Source organism: Passer domesticus, chromosome 2 (assembly GCF_036417665.1).
Source record: "Passer domesticus isolate bPasDom1 chromosome 2, bPasDom1.hap1, whole genome shotgun sequence".
Lineage (NCBI taxonomy): Eukaryota > Metazoa > Chordata > Aves > Passeriformes > Passeridae > Passer > Passer domesticus.
Window position 1 is genome coordinate 28,599,386 of NC_087475.1, and position 12,323 is coordinate 28,611,708.

General features: G+C 42.5%; 1 protein-coding gene across 2 annotated transcripts in view; it reads left to right on the forward strand.

Annotated features, from left to right (window-relative positions):
* ST6GAL2 (ST6 beta-galactoside alpha-2,6-sialyltransferase 2) overlaps window positions 1-12,323 on the forward strand; it is a 170,175-nt gene that overhangs the window by 60,800 nt on the left and 97,052 nt on the right. The window lies entirely within an intron of this gene.

Genomic DNA, 12,323 nt, shown 5'->3' on the forward strand with positions numbered 1-12,323 from the left:
TCTAGTATGTGTGTGCCATCATGCTATTTATATCACTGTGCTCCTGATAATGAATACATAAGCATATGTTTTGTTTCAGATAAGAATCAAGTTGATAAATATTTATCTGACTTTCCTTCATGTTTAGGCTGAAAATCACTCCAGTAAAGAAAAGCAAAGCAAAGTTAAATTTTGTGCATATGGTGCCATCCTTTGCCTATTCAGCCTCTCCTCTGTTCAGGGCAAGGACTGGAGATGAAGTTATGAGAATGCTTTGGAGCTCTGGCCTCTGACTGATATTACTATAGCAAAAATAGAGACATAGATATCAATTCTGCCAAATATTGACATGTAGCTGGTGACCTCATCTGCTGGCCACAATGGCAGCAATGTCTGGCCATAGACTACAAAGAGAGTAAGAATAAAATTAAGAAAGCACATGAGAACTCAAGTGGAAAATCCTAGAGATCACAGAGTGGGGGAATGGTGAGAAAACAAATATTTCAAGCACACCAAGAGCAAGAGGTCAGTAAGAGATATAGAAATGTTCTTTGAGAAGGAACAAGTAATTTATTGACACAAAAAATATTTTCTAGGCAGCACACTATCTCCAAAAATTGGTCCTTTTATCTATGAAGTCAAAAGGAGAGAAGTCAGAAACAGTCAGCTACATTCTTGCAAGGATGAAAAGGGAGGAAAGTAAAAATTCAAGCTCTGCAAAAGAAGGGATTAAATATACATCTATTCCAAGAAAACCAATTGTACAATAAAATATTAAGTATGATAGGAAATTAGTCACATCAATTGGATGTGAAAGTATTTTTTTAGTATGTAAACCATGCATTTGGAGCCTGAAGACCAAGAGCATGAAAAGAAAAAGTACCACCTTTTAGTTTCATCACCCAGTGTATTGGGTGTTCTATGACTGTGAGCAAATTTCCTTGCTGGTATGCCATGATTTAGGCCAAGGAAGATCCTATAGCCTCCATCCTACATAGTTAACAGCCTGCTTTTTATGAAATCTGATGTTACTGTTCAAATGAAGGATACTGAGTGACTGACAGATGCTGAATGCTTTTCTTCCACATTTTGTGTTGTCTTTAATGCCATCAGATCTGTGTGTATGTGCATGTTGCCTTCTTATGTGGGTGCGTGTGTCTTGGTATTACCATAAGGAACTGGAAAAGTTCTGTTTGGAAACAGGAGATGCCCAGCAGTAACCTGATAGTCTAAACCATCAGTGAATATGCAGGACCCCTATTCTGCCTGACCACAGATTTGGATATAGGCTTCCTGTCTCCCACATGAGTGTCCTGGGCTATTAGTTCTGCTGTTGTAGACCTTTTTCATTCCCTGCTAATGGAAGCTGTATTCAACATTTATTATAACTGAATAAAAGAGAAAAAGGTCTCCAAACTTCCCACTGTCAGGATGCACCAAAATGTGCCAAAGGGTCCAGGTTCATTCCACTCTGTTTTAGGATGTGTGCACAGTGGCTTGTCTTCAATATGCTCATAGCCATAAACAAACATACAGTGGATCACTGTTTCTGGCAGCTTTTGTGAAAGACTGGAGCATTCCAGGGAAGCAGCTCATACCTGCATCTCTCAGCTCCCACAGCCATGTTGTCACACAAGACCAAGCTGAAATACCTCTTGCTTTGCATGGAACCCCAGCCAGAGACCTGAAAGGTCTTCTCTAGCAGAAATTTAGCAAAAAAGTTGCACTTTCCAGCCTCTGAACTGAGCAGGAACCATAGTCCCAAGCAGTTTGTTATTCATAGTCATATGTAACTAAGGGTTTCTTTGCAATGTGTGCCCACACCCTACAGCTTTTGGCATTTCTGGGACATTTTCACAGACATGCCTATCTAGGCATCTGATGTTACATCTGCTTCTTCTGCACCTGTCTGGGCTTCATTTGATATCTATAACTGACTGAAAATTAAGATTTTCTCTCGTCTCCTGACACTGCAACAAATCCTGGTGCAGCAAAACACACTCCTCTGTTCGTCATGAGAGGTGCTCACTCATGCTCTGTGATAAGTTACCCTTGTTACCCAGTGAAAAGTTACTCGTGGTACTCAGTGCAAGGAACCTGGCAGACAAAGAAGAAAGAGGGTACTGAAAGCAATCTCAGGGGGTTGCAGCTTTGTCAGATCAGGGCAAGGTGGATGCTAAAAATATTGGAATGGGCAGAACACATACACATATATGGGAAAATGCAGGTACCTCCAGACCAAAGAAAGGTATATGTCATAGATTTGACACATCAAATTCCCACCTAGCATGGTGTGCTTGATAATGGAAAGGAAATATACAGTTAATTGTGAATCACAGCAGTCATGTTCCACTTTTGCTTCAACTATTAAAGATGGACGAGTTAATGACCATCTAGTTATCCAGCAGAAAGATTCACAATATAAAATACTCTTGTGGAAAACAAAGTCAGGATGGTTTCCCCTCCTGTTCTTAATGCAAGAAAATCAAAGAATTGTAAGCTAGACCATGTGATCAATAATTGCCAAAGTGGAATAAAAATACAGCCAGAAAACATGACTATTTGCTTTAAAAGTTTCCATGAAAAGATCTCACACAGAACTGCAAAGAAAAAAATATTCTGAGGTTTTTTGAGTGGGAGACAATTTTCCAAAAATACCACAATTTTACAGTAATTTTGCTCATGGAATATTGGAGTATACCAATATTATTGAAGAGAACTGCCTTGGCCTGTCTGGTCCCAGCTACTGAACCAAACAGAACCTGTGGAGTTTTCTCCCAGAGCCACTATTCAGTACCTGTGGTCACAGCTGGGCACGTGGGGACACATCCAGGCACATCTTGAGCTCCAGTGCTTGTGGCTGGAGCTTGCTGTTGAGAGGGTCACTCCTCAGGCCTTTCTGAGCTGGAGAAACCTTTAAGACAAGGTAAAGAAAGGAGTGGTCCCAATGGAGAGTTTTTAATCCAGATTTTTTATTCTGGGCTGCATGGCCTCTGAATCCTACAACAACTCCAACACAACCCCCAACCAGATCCTGTGCTTGCCCTTTTACCTGGGGAGAGGGGCAGGGGAGGAGCACAGGGAACACCAACCTGGTATGAGGGGAGGGGGTCTCAGGTGAGAGGGACACCTGGGTGGGCCAATCACCCCCCAGGAGGTGGAGAGCATCCTTTGAACCTGCCAATCGCTCGATGCCTTCTGGAATTTTCTGGGTTGATAGACAGTGCCTAGCAGTGGTCAAGGGTGGGGAAAGAGAGGTGGTGATTGACACACCACCTGGGGAAGGAAGCTGCAGGCGAGGGACTGGGGAAACTTGGGCCATGACAACACACCACAACAGTGGAATAACAGAAATTTGGCAAAAAATGTTTTTCACAAATTCCACTCCTTTCTTCATCTCCATTGATTGCATAAATATGGTGTTTCAAGTACAAAATAGGCATGCAGCACCATTACCTGGTGGCCCAATGCTCTCACAGGGGCCACCACAACCAGGGGTCACCAAGCAGTTGAAGGCAGGCACAGACTAAGTATCCCTGGGCCAGATTTGAGCTCAGGCCTGATGTTGATACCTGCATTACACTGCCACTCTTGCTGTTTCCCAGCCCTCAGACACTATGTACCAAATAGCTGGGTAATATATTACTATTTTCATCTCTATGATTGCTGTGATGAGGAAGCTTAAGTTTGGTGTAGATTTGATTGGACTAGACACCCTAGACCCGCCTTGGAGAGGAATGAATTTGTTAGCTCAACTCCTGTGCTGTGACAAATAGTTGAATCTCCAGTGATGTCAGGGAGGTTCAGCCACTCACACCAGGTAAAGAGCTGGCCTGCTGAGAGCACACCAGTGTGCTCTAAGGAGCTGCTTTGTAACAGCAGCTGCACACAGACCCAGAAAAGAGCCTTCCACGGCCTGGGCACAGGACTTTGAGCTGAGTTCATGACAGTGGGAAGTTTTCCTTTGCATGTCTTCTGGTACACATGAAAGAGCATAGCTACCTGTTGTTTTGTAGACTGAGCATGAAGAGAACTATATTGCCAACAGAAGGTGTGAGCATCATTGCCTTTGAAGTTGAAGGCAGAACTCCAGACTGCAGGAGCAGAAGTATCAGGAGCATCATTAGTAACTTTCCTGTTTCTTCACACACAGTTAAAAGGCTTCTGTCATAGCAATTTTAAAACATCTCCTTTGAAATTATTTTAGATACCTTTTTTGCACTTAACCTTACAGTTTTTCATCTACTTTTTTTTCCAGCTCAGACTGTGTAGTATTCCCTTAAGTTCCTTATATTTATTTCCTAATATTTAATTTTGTAACAGTGATCTGGGTTAGGTTTTGCAAAGCAAAATCCCAATGTGTGTGAACTATGAGAATGAGATTACTGGATAGATAGGCAGACAGACAGACATATAATCCTCATAGATTAGCAAATCAAAACCTGGTTAACTTGTCTTATTTATTTCATATTGCTTGTACCTCCTAGTCAAGGGAGTAACCTTTTTTTCCTATTTGCTTTGAAGGTGATATCACAGAGCAGTCTGAGCATCAGAAATAGAGCTGTACCCTAACAGGTGCCAGCTGAGTAAAATCTTAGGCCATTTTAAGCAAAACAAAGTAAAAATTATGATAGTTTTAAAACACAGTGGAACTGATCAAGATGTAGGATTCTGAGTGCAGATAAACTTTCTGGACTCAGGCCTATTTATGAATTAGTAGGAAATGAAGACAGCCAAGAAGCAATCTGACTCTGTTCATTACAAGGAAAAGCTTCTGGTTTCAGGTATTCTCATGATAGGAAAAGACAGAGACATGCTTTTGAAACCACCATGTTGTCATCTCAAGTGTGGGGGAGGGTGTGTGGGGAACAGGAGATATTTCTTGTAACCAGTGGTGCTTTTATTAAATACACGTTGTACATTCCAAATGGCTTCAATTGCCTGTATGTCAGCAGTAATAAAGTATTTCTTTAGCACTTAGTACAAGAAGTTCTTTGTATTTTTTAATCAGAACTGATTTCTGGAAAATACTTCATGGATAGGTAAATGTACAAAATCATGCATCTCGCTGTGAATTATTTTAGTCCAAGTATGGGTAGGAGCAGAAGTTTGCAGGAAAGCCCTGCTCTTCCATCCCTGCCTCTCAATGACTCTGGCTTTTTTCCTGGTTTCTCTGCAGTCTGTGAGCAGTGGGTGAAGGAGATAGGAGAGAGGCCAAAACTTGTTCCACCTTGCTAATGCTGTGGCAGAGCCCATTTTAGCCAAGGTAAAATCTGGGCTGACCTGTTGCTGCTCTCAGTTGCACTTGCACAGAGGAGGGAGTTGGTCTCAGCCTCTCTCATACACACACACACACACATAAAACTTCATGGAATGGCAGTGGGGAGCACCATGCTCTCATCACAAATCCCCCAACCAACCTATTTTTTCAATGATCAGCAAAACCCTCCTTCTTCTTCTACGAAAGAAGTTTGCCTTCCTGCAGGAACAGCTTCTATCACAAGAGAATATTTGATTGCACCTCCACCCTGGACCTAACAAGAAAATAAAAAAGCAATGACAGGAAGACTAAAAAGTACTAGGTCCTGCAGCAAGGGCATCTGTTGACCACAGAAATTAGGACTGAATGGCAGACATTTGCCATTTCAACAGAGCTCTGCCGGAAAAATAAACCAAATAACCTATGTTTCATAATAACAACAGTAATAAAAGTCATGGCAGGGAATTCTACTTCCAGCTGTGCAGAGGCAGACCTAAGCTCCCTGAAGCCATGACAATGCCTCCACCAATATAGCTGGCTTTGAGTCTGCTCTAGAAGAAGCAGGAGGGAAAACAGAGCAGAGATTGCCTCTGATGATCAGGAAAGGGCATGTAGGGCAAGGGCAGGATTGCAGTACTTCTGCCTAGAGGAACCTCTCCCATGTGTACCAGGACAGGAAAACCAGCATGGAAAAATTAGGCACAGTGGCATAAGGGGTCTATCACGAACTGACTCCTCTATCCCAGCTGCAGCCTAAGGAGCTGCTTCCCCATGGCTGTGTGGCCCCATGCAGGAGTCTCTCTCTTCCTGGGCTCAGAATGGACTGTGAATGCAGGGGTCCAATGAGAAGTATAAAAGGGGTAGTTTTTAAATTTACTACAGCATTTTGTTTTTCTAAATTCATAGTCCTGTAGGTTTCATGTTAGAAGAGATGAGGAAAAAAACCTAAATGAGTAATGCAGCTTTTAATACAAGCATCTGGTCCTGCAGACATGCTGAGTGGGAGGAGGAGGATTTTTCCATTTTAAATAAAGCAATGATTATAAAAACATGACAGAAGTGTGTCTTCATATGGGAAAGCCTGTCACCTTTATTATTTCTGCTGGCAGCAGTGACTAGATGTACTTTCTGAAACATAAGCCTTTCACTCACAGACACAGCATTGAAGTATTTCTCTCATGAAATGCAAGTAGAAAGCCAGAGGTAGATGCAGATTGTATTGGGAGAGGCTGTTGAAATAATCACTCATTTCCACCTTTATTGTTTGTCAGAGCAGCACACCTTGGGCCAGGCCCTTCTTTTACAGAGGAAGGCTGTGATCTTTCAGAGCAAAGAAGATTACTTCTTTTTATGGATAAGTACTTAACTAAAGCCTTCAATAGGCTATGTTTTGTGCCTTTGAAAGTGATCCTTTTATTTAATGTTTTTTGCATCCAGAGTTCCTTGCTGATATTTCATTACTGAAGATGTGTGAGAAAAACCTTTCACTTTTTTTCACTGCATTTCCCGTTCAATAAGAATGGCTAAAAGTCCTCACTCTGGTCTACTGGAAAGAAGAAAACTTTTCAAATGAGGATAAATAACATAAAACCCAAACAAAAAACCAAACATACGAAAGCAGGGAAAAGCACGTCAAAACCCAGAAATGATTGCTGAGAAATTGCAGGGATAGTGAAAGAGGCAGAGAAATTATAATATTCACAAAAAGAAAACAGCTGGGAAAGGAGGACAGGCTTGATTCCAGCCATGCCATAGTCATAAAAGATATCCAGGTGCAGAGAACACAGTAATGCTACTGTCCATTCTGGAACTTGGTTGGCTTAATTTGGCCAATTAATTTGTGATAACTTCACCCAATAGCAAGAATTAGCTTATGATAGTTCAGAATATGAGGTATCAGTGCAAAAGGGGGTCAGACTGGTCCTCTGCAGCTCCCTTCTTTTTACCTATAGAGATTTTGGGCACCTCAAAAGAGGCATTTCTATGTGCAGGTCTGGGACAGCCCACCCTGCAAAGCAGGTGCTGATCCCCAGGACATCCTGTGCTGTGCCAGGCATGAGGAGGCTGCCAAGCTCATAGGTGTAGGATGGCACCCACCTGCATAGCACCCAGCACACAGGGCTCCAGGCATGGGAAAGGCACAGCCTCTGCATCTCTGCAATGCAAAACACAGGAGGGTTTCCAAGCAGGGCCTGGGAAGTGGTTTGCCCTTCTCACTGATAGCAGAATGGCAGAAATAGTCTGCAAGTATGGATGGTCTCAGGTAGAGAAGACAGCTGGCCTGATTCTGTCACTTCTGGGCAAGCATTCTGACCCAGGGGGATATACAAGATGGAAGAGGTGGAGGCTTCTAATTTTCCTGTTATGTTTAGGGGGAAAGTAGCAGCTATGACCACAGTTTGCACAGAAACTGGTTGAATGGTGAATGTGAAAACAAGAGGAGACCCACGTGTTTGATACATCCCAGGAGGTCCAGGCTTGAGGAGTGAAGGTGAAGATCAGCAGAGCTTCAGGGTCAATGTTTTGAGGCAGCTGTTTTAATTCCACCTACACTTCTTGGACCCCCATCTCTTTAATCAGGTTTGCTCCTGCCTGGCTCTGCCTGCATTCCCACACTTGTGGAGTAGAGGAAAGAGAATGCCAAGGGCAATTCTGATGGTTGGCACTAACAGGGAGAGGGATAGGACTTACTGAGCCATAGTGGGGAAAAAAAAAAAAGTAAGAAAGATATTTAAATGTAAACATTCTGTGAAATCACTGAAATGAGTAATCAATTCTGAGGCCAACCTACTCACAAGAAAAACACCAACTCACAGGCGTAGAGATGGACAGCCAGGCAGACAGAGCCTGTGCACTTCCAATGCAAAATCTAACTCCCAGCCTTCAGAGAAGGGTCTAGCAGCCAGTCACAACAGCAATGGAGTTTTGTGGTGCTCTGAACCCCACTAGGGTATGGTTTGTGCTGGTTACTGCCCAGCAGGGGTTTGATGGGAGACACAGCATGTCTCAGAATTGTGAGGATGCAGGCAAGAGGTGAGCAGAAAAAAGCTCCTTTGGTGTGGTAGGAAGAACGATTGAAAAGAAAATTTAAAATCAAAATTTACAGCAAAACAGATGCTGGAGGTCCTGAAGGGTAATCCACAGGTTTTTCTTGAGGAATTGTGTTTTGAGAAGAATTTAAAAAGAATTAATTATGATCTTGCATGCATCTTGGTGGGAGAAATCCCTAAGCAAAACTGCTTGGGTGCAGGCTAAGCTGCAAACTGTGTTCATGTTTTGAGAAACAAAAGGAAATTTTGGGTGCCATTCTTTATCCTATTCTCATTTTCTGCTGGTATCAGGCATACACTGAACATTCATTCTCCAAAAGCAAAAAAAAATCAACCATCTCTTGGTGGGTACTAAAACTCACAGATCACTTATAGAAACACAGGTATAATGTGGCTGTGAGGGAATGCAGTGAGAAAAAACCTCAATTTTTACTTCTTTTAGAGTTATTTCTGCACCCATTAGGAATCATCTGGAATTACCAAAACTCAGTCAGGTCACAGAGAAGACATTATAAAACACATTTTCTGTGCATCACCATACTTTCAAGTTAGCCTGGTTTTGGTCACATTACAATTGGATAGAGTTATTTTAATGATAATAGATAATATGCCTAATTCAGTAACACAATCTTCCTGTGCAGGGTTTTCTTTTACCTTTGTAATTTGTTCTGTCACCATCACTTCCATTACCCCTACTGAGAATCATGCGCTTTTCTAAAAATCTGTATAACAGCAAGAGGTCTGTGGATATTACCATGAGACAGACAAAAGCAAATATGGAAAGACACTGTAATGTCTCAGTAGGAAAAATGCCTCCTACAATTCCATATTCTTGCTAGTCTCTGGTACTCAGAACCATACAATTGATCACAGAGCCCAACCATTAACCCTTGCCAAGCCCATCACTAAACCATATCCCTAAGTGCTAAATCTACATGCCTTTTAAATACCACCAGGGATGGTGACTCCACCGCTCCCCTGGGCAGCCTGTTCTAATACTTAACAACCCTTTCAGTGAAAAATGCTGTCACAATTTCCAATCTAAACCTTTCCTGGCACATCCTAGGGCCATTTCCTCTTCCCACTTGTTACCTGGGAGAAGAGACTGACCCCCACCTGTTCCATCAGTTCCTTTCAGGCAGTTGTAGAGAGAAATAAGGTCCCCCTTGAGTCTCCTTTTCTCCAGGCTAAACATCTCTCAGCTGCTCCTCATAGGTCTTGTGCTCCAGACCTTTTCCCAGCTCTGCTGCCCTTCTCTGGACTTGCTCCAGCCCCTCAATGTCTTTCTTGTAGTGACAGGCCCAGAACTGATGCATTTGATAAGGAAAAAAAAAAAAAAAGCTCTATGTTTATCCAGATCTTAATTGATAAGCAAAAGGTGTGTTGTTTTGTTTTTTAATCCATCTGCATGCAGGAGTGAACAAACTCCTGTACAAAGTATTTTCTTTTGAACAAAGCACTTTCTTTTGAAAAAAGCACACAAAAGTGGCAGCATCCAGAAGGCCTTACCTCAGATCCGGGTTGTACAGCCATGCAAGCTCAGTCCTCCTGGAATTAATAAGGTGTTAGTGACAGTCTCGAGTGGAATATGGATTTTCAGTGTATTCACTTCCCTGAGCATTCCTGCACTTTACCCACTAAAGATGTCCTTACACTTTCAGCCCAAAGTGTGACCCGCAGCCTTCTGTTAACAGTTTTCTGATATAGCTGTTCACACATTATTTTCAGCTGCAGAAACAGGTACTTCTTCATGCTGAACTGTCAAGGAATAAACTCAAAGTTAACTTCAAATATAGGGATGACTTGGAGAGGTTCTCTCCTAATGCAATATCTCCTTGTTAAATTGAAAATAAATAGGATTGTTAATGCACAGGAATTGCACGGCATTGTCTTCCCCGTGAACACTTTATTCCAAAATAAATCACAATATTTTGAAATGTTCAGCCCATCCTAAAATACTTCCTGGAAAAAAAATCCTAGAATAAAAGCATCACATTCTGGGATGCAGAAAGAGTATTTTGGGATTAATGAAGAGCAATTTGGGGTTAATCCTGACAGTATTAATGTGGCTGCATCAGAAGCATCATTTTGGAAGGGTAAAAGATTCTTCTCTCAGAAATTATGTCTACAGATGGCTACTCTATACATATGAGGTAGTTTTGAGCTGGGATATCCTCGGGTAAACTAGGAAGCTGGGCAAATATAATTTTGAACTCATTCGGCCCAATTTGCATGTTATGGACTCCCACATCACAATCATCAGTAAGGCACCAAGGCACCACACTCAGATTTGCTCAGATTAAGGGACCAGTTTCAGAAGATTGAAATTTAATGTAATAGATATAAAGACCTTAGAGGATTACAAGAGCTGACTACCTAGAAACAAAAAAACCCAAACCAATGTGGTCCTAAGGTTTGTTTAAATTGAGTTTTAGGACTCTTCTTTTCAAACCAATAAGCCTGAAGCAGCAGTTGCTAATTAGCTTGTCAGTGTCTTATCTGATTTTGTTGCCCAGGGACCAGAGTGCAAATAACCCTGTGACTTTTCTTGTGCCAGGAGAATGGGTTTACAAGGTCTAATTAGGGTGCTGAACAGCCAATTGTGATGAAGAGCCCAACACAGCCTGCTTGTTTTATAAATATCATGGGTGGGTTTCCAAAATTCTCCCTATTAGTGCTTTTCTAATAGGAAAGTGCTTTTCTCTCTGGGAAAGTAGTTCCACCAAAAGGAGACAAACATGGAAAGAAGTGGGAAGTGTCAATATCCCAGCAGTATATGGTTTGGAAACAGGCATTTCTTTATGTGTTATTTAATGAATGAATCAATTTACTTTCCTCTTCAGAGGAAAAATTAAAAAAGGATTTCCTCCCACTTAATCAATATTAGCCAATAACACTCTTCCTTGATGAAGCTAGAAGGCAGTTAAATTCACACACCTCCCACTATAATTTTATCTTCATACAGATAAAACAAATTATCTGTAATGATCAGCTTTACTCCCCCATCTGAACACCATGGTCTACCTTTGGCAGAAATGAGCTAATTCAAGCAACCAAATTGCTATTAGCAAAATAAAATTATGATCTCAACAGCTGAGGACGATGCCTATGTGCTTGCAGGATGACCTGTCTGGTACATGCCCTCTTAGATTAGAAGGGCCACATATTTTTATGGAATTTTCTTGGTCAGGTTTTGGTACTGGGAGTGGTGGCATCTGTGAGGTTGTTTGACACTTCCCCCATGTCCAGTGGAGCCAGTGCCAGCTGGCTCCAAGACAGACCCACAGCTGGCCAAGGCTGAGCCAGTATCAGCAGTGATATCACCTCTGGGCTCACAAATGTAAGAGGGAAAGTTACAGCACAACAGCAACTGCAGACAGAGAGAGAAGTGAGAACTCGTGAGAGCACCAGCCCTGCAGACACCAAGGTCAATGAGGAAGAAGGGGAGGAGGTGCTCCAGGTGCTGGACCAGTGATTCCCCTGCAGCCCACGGTGCAGATGCTGGTGAAGCAGCTGTGCCCCTGCTGCCCTTGAAAGTCCATGGTGGAGCAGAGATCCATTTGCAGTGCATGGAGGGCCCCCTAACAGAGCAGGTGGATGCCTGAAGGAAGCTGTGACCCAATGGGAAACCCACACTGAAGCAGGATTCTGGCAGGACCTGTGGAGAGAGGAACAGGTTTGCTGACAGGATGTTTCACCCCATGGGGAACCTGCTCTGGAGCAGTTTCTGGAGGACTGCACCCTGTGGAAGGGACTCGTTCTGTAAGAAGAAATGCAGCCCATGGGAAATACCTGCACTGGAGAAGTTTGTGGAGGACTCTCTCCCATGGGAGGGAGGAGCAGCTAGAGAAATATGGGAGTGAAGTTAGTCCCGGAAGAAGGGAGGGGTAAGAGGGAAGTATTTTAAGAATTGATTTTACTTCCCATTATCCTATACTGATTTCATTGGTAGCAAGTTTAATTAATTTCCCCAAGCTGAGACTGTTTTGCCCATGACAGTAATTTATGACAGTGACCACTGTAACAGTAACCAC